The sequence below is a fragment of the Coffea arabica genome, chromosome 9c, assembly GCF_036785885.1.
Source record: "Coffea arabica cultivar ET-39 chromosome 9c, Coffea Arabica ET-39 HiFi, whole genome shotgun sequence".
NCBI classification, from domain to species: domain Eukaryota; kingdom Viridiplantae; phylum Streptophyta; class Magnoliopsida; order Gentianales; family Rubiaceae; genus Coffea; species Coffea arabica.
In genome coordinates this window covers 31,942,949-31,960,059 of record NC_092326.1, presented here as the reverse complement: position 1 = coordinate 31,960,059, position 17,111 = coordinate 31,942,949, and positions in this window count along the sequence as shown.

The window sequence follows — 17,111 nt, the reverse complement described above, 5'->3', positions numbered from 1 at the left end:
TCTGTATTACTACCAAGGTAATACAGTTGTTGGGACAGCAGCAGCAGCAGCAACATCTTTTGTAGCAAGAAGGATGCGGAGGCAACAAACTTGTGGCACATGCGATTGGAACATGCTGGTGAAAAATCCTTGCAAAATCTTGCTAAGCAAGGGTTGTTGAAAGGTACGAAAGCTTGCAAATTAGAATTTTATGAGTATTGTATTCTAGAAAAACAAAGAAGAGTGAAATTTGGCACAGACATTCATAATACTAAGGGTATTTTGGATTATGTACATTCAGATGTATGGGGACTTGCTAAGACTCCATCCCTTGGAGGCAAGTACTATTTTGTTACTTTTGTTGATGATTTTTTCATAAAAGTTTGGGTGTTTACTATGAAGAACAAGGGTGAAGTGCTAGAAATTTTTCTTAAATGGAAAGCTCAGATTAGAAATTAGACGGGAAAAAAGATTAAGGTCCTCTGAACAGACAACGGTGGAGAATACAAGAATGATCCTTTCCACAAGATATGACAAGAATGTGTCATAGTTCGGCACTTCACAGTTAGAAGAACACCGCAGCAGAATGGGGTGTCAAAGTGTATGAACAAAACACTAGTGGAGAAAGTACGTTGCATGCTGTCTAATGTTGGGTTAGGCAGAAAGTTTTGGACTGAGGCTGTGACATAAGCTCAATATCTCGTCAATCGTTTGCCATCATCTGCAATAAGTGGCAAGACTCCATTAGAGGTATGGTCTGGAAAACCTACAACAGATTATGATTTTTTTGCGTATTTTTGGTTCTACTACATATTATCATGTAAATGAATCAAAGTTGGATCCACGTGCAAATAAGGATCTCTTTATGGGCTTTAATGCTGGAGTTAAGGGATACTGGTTGTAGTGTCTAGAAGCAAAGAAGATCATTACCTTTGATGAATCTGCCATGTTGAATAAGGTAGCACAAGAGGGACCAGTGGTACTCCGCAACAGGTGGAGTATACGCCGAAACAGGTAGAGTTTGAGTAAATACTGGTGAGTCCAACAAACAACACCATCAGTGACTCTCCCATGGCAAAAGAAGAATCGAATGAGGAAGAGATTTCTACCCAAGAACCTCAACAGCAACAAGAGTCAATTGCCGTCAATAGGCCAAGACGAGAAATTCAAAAACCTGCTCGTTTTGCTGACATGGTGGTCTATGCACTTCCAGTTGTTGATGATGTTCCATCCACATTTTCTGAAGCAGTTCGAAGTACAGAAAATGGTAGACGGAAAAATGCTATGGAAGAAGAGATGCAATCACTTCAGAAGAACAAAACGTGAAAGTTGACACAACTACCGAAGGGCAAGAAGGCAATTGGATGCAAATGAATATTTACAAAGAAAGAAAGATTTTCTGACAAGAATGATGTTCGCTATAAGGCAAGATTGGTGGTTAAACGCTACACTCAGAAGGAGAGAGTTGATTATAATGAGCGTCAAAGAAGCAAGTTGAAATTGACAAAATGAAGGCTCAGTTGAGTAACGAGTTCGAGATGAAGGATTTGGGAGAAACCAAGAAGATTCTCGGCATGGAGATAAACAGGGATAGAATGAGAGGCAAGTTTTGTCTGACACAGAAGCAGTATTTGAACAGGGTACTACAACGTTTTGGTATGAATGGAGATTCAAAACCTGTAAGTACTCCGTTTGCTCTTCATTTGAAACTTAGTAGCCTATTATCTCCAAAGACGAATGAAGAGCGAGCATACATGGCAAAAGTCCCGTATGCTAATGCAGTTGGTAGTTTGATGTATGCAATTGTGTGTACGAGACCCGACATTTCACATGCAGTTAGCGTGGTAAGCAAGTTAATGCATGTTCCGGGCAAGAGTCATTGGCAAGCTGTGAAATGAATTCTACGGTATATCCAAAATACTGTAAATGTTGGATTAGTATTTGAGCAGGATGAATCACTTGATCAATGTGTAGTTGGGTATTGTGATTTTGATTATGCAGGTGACTTGGATAAGCGACGTTCGACAACTGGCTACTTGTTCACATTTGCCAAGACGCCAGTTAGCTGGAAGTCTACTTTGCAGTCAACAGTGGATTTGTCTACAACAGAGGTAGAGTATATGGCGATTGCTGAAACTGTAAAGGAAGCAATTTGGCTTAAAGGATTGCTTGAAGACTTGGGAGTTAGTCAAAAACACATTGACGTGTTTTGTGACAGTCAGAGTGCTATTCATTTAGCGAAAAACCAGGTCTTGCACCCAAGAACGAAGCACATTGATGTTCGCTATCACTTTGTGCGGGAAATTCTCGAAGAAAAGGAGATTTTTCTCTAGAAGATTCGGATTACGGAGAATCCTGCAGATATGTTAACCAAAGTGGTTATAAGATCCAAGTTTGAACATTGTTTAAACTTGATCAACATCTTGCAAATTTGAGTTAGTGCCTGAGGGCGCAAATTTGAAAGCACCCCAAGGACCGTTTGTTATTGTTGGTTGGGTGAGAAAATTTGTAATTTTTGGTGGGATTAGAAATTATATCAAGATGGAGTTTTGTTGATTTTTTCCATAGCCCACATTTGTTGATTTTTTCCACAGCCCACAAATTTGATTTTTGTGGCAAAATTTGTAATCCCACATCGGTTGGCTCAAGGATTGGGAAGGCTATTGAGAGTTATAAATAAACTCTCTACCTTCCCAATTCAATTGTACCAACACCAAAGAATTACACTAACATTTGTAATTCTTTCTTCTCCTAAATTATAAAAGCGGGCTGCTTGAGCGGTGCTCGGAGATTAGGCAAAATTGGGCGAACTTCATTATCAATTTTTCGGGTGCATTCTTTTCTTATCTCTTTTATTTATTCCGCATTTATTTGGTAGTTTCTTTTCAATTGTAGTATAGTATTCAATATATTTGTCGAATTTATTTATAGTATTTTATACGGTTCATTTGGGTGTATTTTTTTATTCGTGTGTACGTATTATTTATGTATACACGGAGTTAGTTGTGATAATACACCATGCACGTAAATTCTGTCTAGGAAACTGGCTTTAAGTGGGACCAGTTGTAACCCCTCCAACCTTTCTTGGGAATTTATTTGGAATGGTAGTTCTATCTAAGGAAATTGTTTTAACGATCTTTTTTGGGAATTATTGAATCGGTTTAAATCACTAGTTGAATTTTTGAGTGAAAAATTACCCGATTTTTCTAGCATTTTCAATATGTTAATGAAAATGTGTCTTAGTAAAAGTACAATTTCTCTATAACAGGCTAACCAATCGAACCCACCCATTGATTATAAGAGGACAATTATAGGAAAGGATTGTTGGCCTTACTATGCCATGCCATTATGCTTAATTACACTTTCCACAAGACTACCTTTAGGAGTTTAATGGGTGCAAACACGAATGCCTAAAACTTCTGAAACCAGTTATGTGATGTCTTGTTTCAAGCTCATAAAAACGCTATGTGATGACATTAAGGCTCTAACTCGAAACTTTTGGTGGGGACAGCGAGGGGAGGAAAAGAAATTGTGTTGGTTGAAATGGGACCAGTTATGTGGACCAAAATCAGGAGGAGGTTTGGGGTCAGAGACATGGAGGCTTTTAATCTTGCTTTATTAGCAAAACAAGGTTGGAGAATAATTAAAAATCCTGATTCCTTGGCAACCAGAATCTTAAAGGGCAAATATTTTGCTAAGACAGATTTTCTTAATGCCAAATTAGGAAGCAACCCATCTTATTTATGGAGAAGTTTATTAGAAGGAAGAAATTTACTGAATAGAGGCATTGTGTGGAGAGTGGGTGATGGCACCGACATAAAGGTCTGGGATGATCCTTGGATTCCTTGTCCTCTATCCTTTAGGGTGTCACAAGGTTCAAAAACTTTGTGGCCGGATGCTAGAGTATGTGACTTAATTGACACCCATTCTGGGGACTGGAGGCTGGACTTGCTATATGATCTATTCTTGAGTTATGAGGTGCAGATTATTCTGAAAATTCTTGGTGGACAAAGGATGCGATAGTGTGGTATTATAAACATGATGGCTGTTTTGATGTACGGTCAGCATATCACTTAGCAAGATCCTTGAAGAGGTTGGAAGAAGGTGGAGAGGGTGCATCATCTAATAGTAATGAGAAGGCTTTCTGGCTCAAAATATGGAATTTGAACATTCCTCCAACGGTCAGAATCTTTGTTTGGAGAGCATGCTTTGGCATTTTGCCTACTGGACAGAATTTATCAGCTAGACTTGGGAAAGGAGTAACAAGTTGCAGATGGTGTGGTTGTAATGAAGAGTCTGATAAGCATATATTTTTTGAATGCGGTTTTGCTCAAGAAGTTTGGTTGAGAATGGGAATGCTAAAAGCAGTTTACAAGCCTACTGTCTCAAATTTGAAAGATTGGTTTGATTGTTTCTTGAAGGTTCAGGGTAACCAAATAACAAAACTCATCACGGTAACCATGTGGATGATTTGGAGAAGCCGGAATCAAAAAATATTTGAAGGCAAGGATAGGGATGCGACTCAAGTGGATGAATATGCTCAGGCCTTCTTGCATGAGTATTGGAGTATCCATACTAAGAAGGGACCACAAAGAAATGTAATGCATAACAAATGGGTAGCACCAGAAGAGAATTATCTAAAAATTAACATGGATGGAGCTTTTTCTGAAACTGCAGCTGGAGTTGGTGTGGTGGTAAGAAATCACTTGGGCCAGGTTGAGGCTGTAATGGCTACACGGGTCTTTGGAGCTCATAATGCTGAACATGTGGAATGCTTGGCTTTTCTCAGTGCTTTGAAGTTTGCAAGAGATTTTGGTATCACACATTTTTTGCTAGAAAGGGATGCTTTAAATATTGTTGAGAGGATTAATAGCGATGAACAAGATTTGTGATTGCTAGGTAATTTAATTCATGGCATAAGATCAATGTTGGCTGTATTTGATTTTGTCAAAGTTAGTTATGTGAGGAGGACCAACAATATTCCTGCCCACATCATGTCAAAAATGTCGATGTCTTTTGAGGGAAGTAGAGTATGGTTTGTGAACTTCCCCAAGATTATTACTGACGCTGCTCTTGAAGATTTGAAATGAATGAAGGATTTCTTTTTATGCTTCAAAAAAAAAAAAAAAAAACTTCTGAAACCAGTTTGACTACTCTAAAGGAACTTACTAACACCAAGGTAAAATAATCTTTTACCTAACCTCCCTAATTCACCTAACCTTTTACGAGTTAAATAAAATCAAGTGTAAAGGTATTGTGAGTAATAGGTACCTACTAACCCCAAAATTAATCTCAACTAACTACAAAAGTGGTATAAATCAGCAATGAAGAGATCCAGTACAGAATAGTCATAAAACTATACAACCAAAGAAAAAGTAATCCAACAGAGTAACTTAATTAGCATAATTAGATCATGTTAAGTTTAATTAAGAGTGCAAACTCAACTTAATTGCAGATGGAACTTTGGCAGATGCCATCTGTGATTCAAATTGACCAGGGAAGACATGTGGACACCTTACAAGAAATCCCCCAAGTTTATATGTATTAGTCTGAAAACCGGTGCTATGCACGGCCATAAAAGAATGTTATGAAAAAATAAATAAATAGTTACGGGGATATATAACACATAAAAATTAATAAAGAATATTTTAACCTATGAAATGTCAAACAATTTTTAGCTACCCCTTCCTGCTTCTGCCTTTATAAATCCCATACTTTCCTTGCTAAAAAAAATTTAAAATAAAAAAACAATTTTTAGCGACCATCTACCTAGTATAAACATGCATTACAAAAAAAGTGGTATAACACATAAAACATGTCATATTAAATTGTAATAGATCTAAAACCAAATTATATTTGCTAAATGCCAATTCACTTCTCAACCATCATGTTCAACATTCAGAAAATTCAAAAAGTATTTACAAAAATGTTAAATTCATTTCTTAATCATCATATCATTACAATTGGTATAAAATTCATATAATATCAGATTTCTTTCAAGAAGAATAAAAATAATTATCAAGGTTCTATTTTATATAATTTTAATTTTAAAATTTTAAAATTTTTATTTGTTTATTTGGCCTAAAAACATTTGATAGTCCATGATTTTAAAATTTTCAACTTGGCCTCATATTTGTAAACTAATAATGTAATCCTTTAATTATAAGCAACTTAAGTAATAGAACATTTGGTGAATAGAGGTGAGTAAACTTCTTAATCAAGGTATAGAGTATGACAAATAGAAGCATGCACAGTACATAGCAAAATTGATAAAATTATTTTTATAGTTTAATTTTCATAAAAAACATATGTGTCATCAATGCACTATAATGGATAAAAATTAAATTTATCGCAACTTTTTTTTTACTCTCTCCACCCCTTTCCATGCCCTTCCCATCCCCTAAATTTATCAAAACTAATTACATTTATAAACTTCAAGATTGCCACAAATTCTTAAGAAAAAATACTATTTATAATCTTTTATTGGTATTTCACTTGGCATAAGAACAAGAATTACGTTCTTCTTTTAGTAAAAAACTCTTTTTTTTGTTTACTATTCTCCATCACAAATAATCTTTTTAGATAAAAATGGTTAAAGGTTCAATCTATTTTTTGTGCAACCAAATTTAGACCATTGGTTCACTACATTTTTACATTTTTATTTTGAATGGATATTGCATATGTTCCTTCCAATTGCAAAATCAAAAAATTGTACAATTGTTATTTCATTTACTAAATTTATTAGTGATTTTTAACCTAATAATTGGATAAGTTACTTTCAACCATAATATTTTAAAATGATGTTTATTTTTAATTATTATTATTTCACGTACTTTTCTCTTAGTGTAAGTGGAAGATTTTGAACCCGAGATCTCTATTAGTCTAAAATGTACAGAGATGGAAATGTAATATGTAAAATCCAAGATTTGTCTAAATAATCTCATAATTGGAGAACACAAATAATAAACAGAGAAACCAAAGTATAACTTGGAAGTAACGAAAAAAGAACTCACAATAGTAATTAAGATTAGCATAAGACATGACCAAAAATATATGTGGATCAAAAAACTCCTTTTTTTCTCTCAAACGTTAAAGTCATGTGTATCATCAAGGTGTTAAGATTTCAAATAATTTAAATTTAGAAATGATGAGAATATAGTCTACAATCAAGATTTTGAAATCAACTCATTACATTTTAGGAGTTAAAATAAATAAAAAATCTATAAAAAAGGAATTGAAAGCTTGGGAAGAATTTAAATTTTGAAATGATGAGAATATAGTCTACAATCAAGATTTTGAAATCAACTCATTACATTTTGGGAATTAAAATAAATAAAAAATCCATAAAAAAAGGAATTGAGAGCTTGGGAAGAATTTAAATTTTGAAATGAAGAGAATATAGTCTACAATCAAGACTTTGAAATCAATCCATTACATTTTAGGAATTAAAATAAATAGACAATCTACAAAAAAGGAATTGAGAGTTTGGAAATAATTTAAGTTTTGAAATGATGAGAATATAGACTACTATCAAGATTTCGATATCAACTCATTAAATTTTGGGAATCAAAATAAATAGAAAATCTACAAAAAAAAAAAGGAATTAAGAGTTTGGAAATAATTTAAATTTTGAAATGATGAGAACATAGTCTAGTAGCAAGATTTTGAAATCAATTCATTACATTTTAGGAATCAAAATAGATAGAACATCTATAAAAAAAAAAGGAATTGAGAGTTTGGAAATAATTTAAATTTTGAAATGATAAGAATATAGCCTATAATCAAATTTTGAAATCAACTCATTACATTTTAAGAATTAAGATAAATAGAAAATCTACACAAAAAAAAGGAATTAAGAGTTTAAAGGTCTAGGATGGGTTCTAACCAAAAACTCCTTTTGTAATTTATATAGATATAGATGATCCAATTCCGGTGTAACTGTAATTCGGGTTAAACTAAGTAACTGCATATTCTTTTACTAGCTATTTTGATACTCCATGATCTTAGGAACCAAGGCATACTTAAATGCAACAAATCAATGCAAAAGATATTATCCGACATACAAAACTTAACAGATCAAAACAATAAGAGATCATCAAATCAAAACTTAGGACCAAGGCATACTTAAGCCTTTGTAATACGTTATCCTAAAGGGAATTTAAATATTATGTTATGTATAATGTTGTGCACTACATAAAAGTCTCACCAAGTAGATTGGAACCAGCCAAGGATAGTGGGATCTATATTTGTCTCATACAGTATTTGAAATACTAAACAATCACCTAGTGCACTAGAAAAATATCCTTTATGGTCATAGAACCATATTTTCTTGAAGATTTTCCTGCTTAATACCTATCTCACAAAGTTGATTTCTCTAGCAAAGTAATCAATAAGATAATTTTTTGACTATAATCACAACATATTCCTTTGAGAACAGCATGGATCACATGAGATTCAGCCTTCAAGAAAAGAAAAATCTATACGACTAAAGAAAAGAAAAATATATACACATGAGATTCTTCTACATAAATACCTTTCTACAGAGCAAGTCAATTCCAGCAAAGTGATCAATGAGATCGTAATCACAATTGAAAAGATCCAGAACAAAGCTTGACCACATTATTCAAAGCAGCATTCCGCAATGACACTAAAATAAGATGGTTCTAAACATTTTTTTTGGGTGGGTAGATGGTTCTAAATGTTGAAAAGATGCAGAACAAACAATAGTCTAGAGACATTCTCCTGTAACACTCTAGAACAATTGAACCGAATAATCTGTGGATGTGCATCATAATACTATTAGCTTCAACACGGTAATCTCAAAATTCAAGATGAAACTACTCAAGCTTAAGCACAAACAGAGTTTTCATTCTATTAGTATAACACAGACTGGAACAATTGAACCAATAATCTGTGGGTCTATATCATAATTCTCAAGGACTCTGTTTTCATTTTCTTCTTATCTATTTTCATTTTTGATTGACCATGATACAGGATGGATGATGATTTTTTTTCTTTCTATTTAAGTTTACACACACACACAGATATATATATATATATATATATATATATATGCAAGTTTATATAAATTCAACAAAGTCAAGACGATGCAACCAAAATAGAAAATTTTTTTGGACAGAATGAATAATAGTTTAAAAAGTCAAAATTAGAGTAAGTTAAATAAAACTTTTAAGAGTTAAGTGGTCCCGAAACTTTTGGATCAAATTAGTTTAGTAGAAGTCTCAACTCAAGTTGATAATAAATCTTTAAACTTGTCCATAAATTAGCACGTGTAACTAATACCGATTTTATTTGGGTTTTTCTCTTTTTCATCAAGAAAAAATAATTAAGAGAGAGAGAGAGAGAATACTTTATAATTAAGTTCAAGGACTTCTATATTTCATACTTAATATTTTAAGAAAAATATTATAGAACACCAAAATTTTTTGTTTAAATCCAACAACTTTTTTCCTCATCTATTTTCATTACTTCTTGATCATGGTATAAAATAGTTGATGGTTTCTCTTCTATGTTTTAATTGATCATGCATAGACATAAATTTATTTTAGATTCAATGGAATCAAAACGATATCATTAAAAACACGGATAGAATGACAAATAGTTTCCAAATTAAAAAAAACGAGTGAGGTAAATAAAACTTTTAATAGTTAAGTTGCCCCCAAAAATTTTTTAATCAATCTAGTTTATTAGAAGTCTCAACTCATGCAAGTTGATAAGTCTTTAAAGATTTTAAAACTTGTCCATAAATTAGTAGGTGCCTTTGATGCAATTTTATTTTGATTTTTCTCTTTGTCAATGTTAATTGAGAGAGAGAGAGAGAGAGAGTAAATATGTTTTTATTTTTATGTTTACTGAAAATGCATGACAATAAGACCTTATTGAGCATCGATTTGGTCTTCAAGCAACAAATAATTGAGGCAACAATTTAAGCAATACATGAGAATTGTGATACATGACAAAGTGTTCAACTACATTCGCACGGTTGCGACCCGAAACGGCAACAGCACACTTTTTCAGGGGTGCATTTGCACCCGCCACCACCAAGAGATCTACAAATTGGTCCACACTCTGCATCCCTCTGACAACTTGCGACTATTTTGGATCCACCAAATTTGAGTGTTTGGCCTGCCCAAACTTTTTGCTGAGCATTATCTTTATGAAACAATCTGCATTCAGCATCCTTCTCGCATTTTCGTGCATCAACTGTTGGTAGTCCTATTCACAAAAGGAAAAAAAAAAACACATGTCATATGGTAAAATTGTCAATCATAGAACATTTGGTTGGTGATATGTTAAAAATGAAAATTACTAACCAAAAAAAACACATGTTCTATGATTAACATATCACCAACCAAATGTTCTATGATTGACAATTTTACCATATGACATGTGTTTTTTTTTTCCCTTTTGTGAATAGGACTACCAACAGTTGATGCACGAAAATGCGAGAAGGATACTGAATGCAAATTGTTTCATAAAGATAATGCTCAGCAAAAAGTTTGGGCAGGCCAAACACTCAAATTTGGTGGATCCAAAATAGTCGCAAGTTGTCAGAGGGATGCAGAGTGTGGACCAATTTGTAGATCTCTTGGTGGTGGCGGGTGCAAATGCACCCCTGAAAAAGAAAGGAAAAAAAAACACATGTCATATGGTAAAATTGTCAATCATAGAACATTTGGTTGGTGATATGTTAAAAATGAAAATTACTAACCAAAAGAGCCTGTGGCGACCAAGAAAAACAAGAAAATCAAGCATGTATTTGTTCGCAGAAGCTTTTCCATCTTTAGTGTTATACCGAGGATGTGTATATATCTTTGGGTTTAGTGATATGAAGTATGAGTTTTTGGTGCCCTATATATAGTTCTGGAAAACGGTCGTCTTTTAAAATACATGGGTTTTGGGCAAAATAATTTTGTATATATTTGGAAGGTGTTTAACACGAAAATATTGATGTCAATTGGCACCTAACTAATTCTTGGCCACAAATAATTAATCTTTAAAGGGTCTATTTCAACGATGTCCATTGGTCACTCATTAAGATATATTGCAGATGTCATATTTTTGAAAATATAATATTAAGTAGAGAAAGTAAATAAATACAAGAGAATGTCGGTGAGATTAAATAGAAAAGTATATAAATGCAAAGGAGGTAATGATTGTAGTATGTATATATACATGGTAGAAAAATCCAATGGGCAATAATTTACTTACTCGAGAAAAAGTAAATTATGGTAACTAGATTGATTTTATTTTGTTAGAATGATTAATGTTTCCAAACCAATATGTCATTCTCAATTCTCAGGCCACAAATAATTACTCCTCAAATATGTTACTCTAGATAAAGTAAACTATGGTAACCACAATTTTTTTTCTTCCCTTGAAAAAAAAAAGGGACATAATGCAACTATCCATTGGAATTAGAGCTTAAAATTTACAAAAGCTATATAGGTTGATAAAAAGTGGGCTAATCTTTCTTTTTTCTAACTTTCAGTGTAAAAATGGACTAATGCTAGCTAGTGATCTGCATGGTAGGTTTCAATAATTCAGTTTCTTTTATTTTTTATTTTTTAACAATTCAGTTTCGCTACCTGCAGTGGATGTTGCAATAACAAGCCGATTCTTTACTAATATCACCATAACCAAATAATAAGACCATCACATTCTTGTTACACTACTAAAACGAACAAAATGATCCCGGCAATACTAATTTTTAAGTGCAAGTCAAACCGCGAACCGTTCATAACTCCGATTCGATTCATACTTTGGGTTGATTGGACTTCAAAATTGGATTGAACCATTCGAATCGTGTAAATCGGATTGAACAGTTGAATCAGCGGTTTTTTGTTTTTGTCTATTAAATTGAAAAAAATATAAAAAAGAATAGTTTTTCCTTAACCTTAAAGACTAATTATTAAATGTCACATTCACTCACTTTCTTCTCATTTTTTGCCTCTTATCAAATTTGCATCTCTATTTTCTATTTTTCTGACTTCCTCTAAACTCCAAGTTTCTTTTTTTTAATTGCAATATCTAAATCCCAAAAATGTGAATTAAAATTTAAAATCACAATGTCTAACTCCCGTAGACGTGAATTTTGTATAATTTCAAAATATTGTGGTATTTTTGGGTTGGATTTAAGATTTTTTTGGTTGATACAATTGAAATTGAGATGAAATTTATTTGTTTCAACTTATAATTTAAAAAATTTACTTGTAAAAATCCAAGTTCTTTAAAAATATTAAACTTTTCATCATATGAAATCTTAAATTAGTCCATTGCATGCCTTATTTTGTGCATATATATATTTATATAAATTATTAAAAAATTCATTGAACCAACCAGTCGGACCTGTTAAATCTAGACTCACCCCTCTCCGAGTCAATTAACCGTTCGAGTTTCAAAACATTGGTTGGCACCTTAAACTTTATTCTTTTTCATTAACCCCTTGAAAGATAAAATTACCCCTCCATTATGTTGATTTTTTTAATTAGTTCTCTTATTTCAAATTCAAATCCAAGTTCTTTAAAAATATTAAACTTTTCATCATATAAAATCTTAAATTAGTCCATTGCATGCCTTATTTTGTGCATATATATTTATATAAATTATTAAAAAATTCATTGAACCAACCAGTCCGACCTGTTAAATCTGGACTCACACCTCGCCGAGTCAATTAACCATCCGAGTTTCAAAACATTGGTTTACACCTTAAACTTTATTCGTTTTCATTAACCCCTTGAAAGATAAAATTACCCCTCGATTATGTTGATTTTTTAATTAGTTCTCTTATTTCAAATTCTTATTTTTGAACAAGTATGAAATTTCCTCTATCCACTTGTTTCCTTCTCTAACATTTGTATTTGTCAAAGAATCAAGTTTTAATTAATTTTATGTTCTATAATTTTTTTTTGCATATATTAGTTCTATAGTAATTTGTATCTCTTTTATTTGTCATAATCCATGTGTGTATACCTATATATACACACTAACACTAACACAAACACACATTTATATGTATTTCTTCATTTGTTTGATATTTTTTTGGCCCCTAAATTTTATTTTATTTTATTTTGCTATTTAAATGTAGCAGGGGGGCGGAGGGAGACACAAACCTTACCTCCAAGTACAAGCGAAACTGTTATCCTAGATGCAAAACTAAGAAACACTATTCCCCTTACATCATTTGCCTTTGTATTTCCTAATCGAAGGTAGACATATCTTATCCAATCTAAAGGCCCCTCGGACATGTAGAGGAAGTTCCGAGAGCTGAAAATAGGTTCTGTCACTACCTTCGTCGCATCCAACATTCGATGAACAATCCGCAACTTGGTTACCTTCTCGATAGCAATGAGAGATTTCAACAAAAGTTGACGAGAGCCTACGGAGCTGCAGAACTTCTGAATAAACACTCCAAGGACATCAAAATACTTGCTTCAAAATTTGGACCAACACTAAAGAATCCAGTTCGATATGCAAACGCGCGTATCCACGTGAAATGTACAATCTGACCACCAAAACAAGGGCATGGACTTTCGCTTGCATACTGGTTCTACTCCCAAAGAATGAGGAGAATGCCAACAGGAAATTTCCGCCATCATCCCGTAGGACTCCACCACCCCCTGCCCTCCCTGGATTGCCCCTTGAGCAACCATCAGTATTTAGTTTAAGCACTCCCAACGAGGGGCAGAACCACTTGACTAACCTGAACGACACCTGTTTGCGAACCAAGGTGAGCGCAGTGTAGAAATCCATCCATGTTGAACAAACAAAAGGGTGGCCAGGAAATTTCAAACGGCAGCGATTCCTTACATCATAAAAAACCCATCCACAAATAGCCACCGGAACAGAAATTTTTCCCTCGAAATGAGCTGCATTGCTCACCTTCCAAATGTTCCAGCAAATCAACGGAGGGATAATACACTGAACAAACTCAAGGGGACTTCATTAACATGATTATTGGTAATCATTTAGTCCAATTTGATTTACATCAGAGAAATTGCGCTAATGGCAAGATAAATATGCACTATGTAACATATTTGCAATTTAATGGATATAAAGATTCGAAAAAAAAATAAAAAGATCTAAAAATTAGAAGAAATTCTGAAATGTCTTCTCATAAGATAAATCGCTGCAACTTTCTTTCTGTACATGTTGTAATCGTTAAATCTGTTAATCAACTTTACATGTTGTACATGTTGCAACTTTCTTTTGTACTATTTTAACCTCCAATAATAATAATGAGATCGTCGAGATAGACTCAAGGTCAAAAAATTTTAGATTTGATAACCAAATATGAAATAAATTCAAATTTGACAATAAAATAAGAAAAACTACACAAAAATTTCACTGGAAACTCCAAGGAGAATAAAAAATTCTCACTAGGAACCTTGAAACAAAGAACTCTCACTAAAAAATTATGAGGGAGAAACTTTATTGAAAAAAAAACAAAAATGGAATCCATAGGAAGGAGACCATGGTGGGAGATAGTCTCATTTTTTAAATTACCAATCAATTATATTCAAATTAACTTCATCCATTTTTTAATGTAAGAAATTAAAGAAAAAATTTTATTCTATATCCTTGTAATTAAATAATTTGAGGTAAATTACTTATCTTTTATAGTCACATTCAAAAGCTGATTATTTGGACATCTGTTTTGTTCATTTTTCTGTAATGAATTTTTGGCTTATTAGGTTATTTTCTTTACCATTTTTTAAAAGTAATCAAATATTGATATTGATAGGTCATAATTTGTTGCTAAATTTATAATTATTTTCTCCTTGATTTTAGCCAAATATTGTTTTAATTATCGAATTCTACTTATATTTGGTATTTTGTACTTATTTCATAAGCGGGAATGAAAAGTGCTTAAATGAAGATTTTCTGGTGAAAACATCTAATGGTTGCACGTGGGCGCGCCTAAACTCTTTTTGCATGGCTTGTTCTCTATTAATGGAGAACTAATTTCGGATTTCTAGTGAAGGAACACCAAGGATTTGATTCAACTATTACTGTGAGATCTAATTGATTTTATTTATCTCCTCTATACTTTGATATTTGTACGTTTTCTGCTTTATAGAGTATGATTATTGTATGTAATTGAATAGGTGCGCAATGTTTAATTATACATGTAATCTATTTGTTAATTAGAATAGTTGAATCCGTAATTGTTTGACTGTTCTAATCCAGGTGGCAACTGGCATAATTGGATTTATATCGGGAAAACATACAATCTAATTTAAATAATCCCTCGTGGCGTGTTTATTGATTAGAATAGGGTTTCTCTAGTTTCTAATGCAATTGAGGAATTAAATCCTATGGTCGTACCTAGTGTTATTCCTAAATTAGAGAAATAGTCAATGGTCGTACCTTGATTATCGAAACAGTAAGGAGAAACTGACCGTCAGATCGTATCGACAGTTAAAAACCTGTTTATTAATGAATATTGGAATTATAATTGCATCAATGATCAGTTACTTAAAACATCTTTGAAGTGTAACCTTGGCTAGAATTGTATTTATTAGTGATTAATTCCTGTTATTTTCTTGAGTTGCTTGTATTTAGTTAATTGGTTAATTTTAAATTTTTATTAAAAAAACCCCCCATATTCTGAACTCTAGAAGAAACGAATTATTCTCAATCCTTGTGGATTCGACCCAACTTTTAGGTGTGCCCATGTCATATGATTACGCTTAAGGAACTTAATTTTCGAGAGCTGGTTAGAAGACTCGAGAGTAATTAGGTGTGCCCACGTTTAACAAAGCGATTCAAAAAAAAAAAAAAACCAACAGTGCCCTATTCTTTTTCTCTCTTTCTTTATCTTTCTCTTCTCCCTCCCTTTTTCTTCCTTTCCTGCTGCCGCTGCTATCTCTCCCTCTCTCCGTGGATGTATGTGGCTGCCAATCACCACTCGCACGCCATCGCCGCTGCTTGCACCGTTTCTGCTCGTCACCATTGCTACCACACCATGCTGCCGCCGCTAGCCACCACCCATGACCATCTCCATTTTCTGCTATCTGTTGGTATCTCCGATTTTAGTTTGAGGGCAGTTAAGGTCCACCATATTGGCTTCACACCACCATTCCACCTATGTCATAGTTGCTCGAGACCCTCCATTACGTGCTCAGGGAAGTTTCATTGTTTCTTTTGTTTCGTATTCTATTCTTTATTTCTTACATTAGGGACAATATAAGATTTAGGTGTGGGGAAGTAGTATCTTGATAATATATTGAAAAAGTGCAAGTGTAGGCATTTTTGTTAGATTTTTTTTTACTTTGTCGAATTTTATCCAATTTTTTGCCTATCTTTATGCATATTTTTTATTGTTCCTGATAAACGATGATTAGATGTCTCAAAATTTTCTATTACTAAGATTTTACACTCTAAGGTGTTAAGTATGACATAGTTAAATCTAAAAGTATCTCTTTGGTGAATATTCGAGATTTTGTGACTTTTGCACTTTTTGGTTAACTTTTCTAAGTATTGTAAATATTTGTCTAGCATTTTTTTATGCAAATTGGTTCAACTATTAATCTTAGTTCTCCATGTTTAAGAAATGAAATGGATTTGTGTCATTTTTAATTTTAATTTGGTGCTTATTTATTAATAGTATTCGGCTATACTCCGCTAGTATCGCTGCCTAGTAACCGGAGGTTTTTACCATAATTTTCGATTTTCGTGTCAAAAAACGGCGATAGCTATAAGTATGTGGTTTCAAGCGATGAGAGCTGAATAATCGGGCTCCTTCATTTGGTAAATATCGGAATTCGCATCAAAACGTTTAAATGGTTAAAGACTAAGCATTCCCCTTGGAAAAACAATCAATCAAGTGTGGGGATGTTTTAGAAAACAACAAAAAAATGTGCTAATAATGAAAAATGTGAAAGTGTTTGAATAAATTGTTAGCCCGCTGATCCATGAATTTTATTGTTGAGATTTTGCTTAATAGTCGAACCATTTGCTGATGGATGCTGGTTGAATATTTTATATTTTTAGATTAGTTAGTCATAAATTGAAAGAGTCGTTGATCTTGAAAGCTAACTAGAGAGATATTTCTTGAAAATTGTCACTAATACTTGACATATGTTTTAATTGTATCTTGGCAATAGATG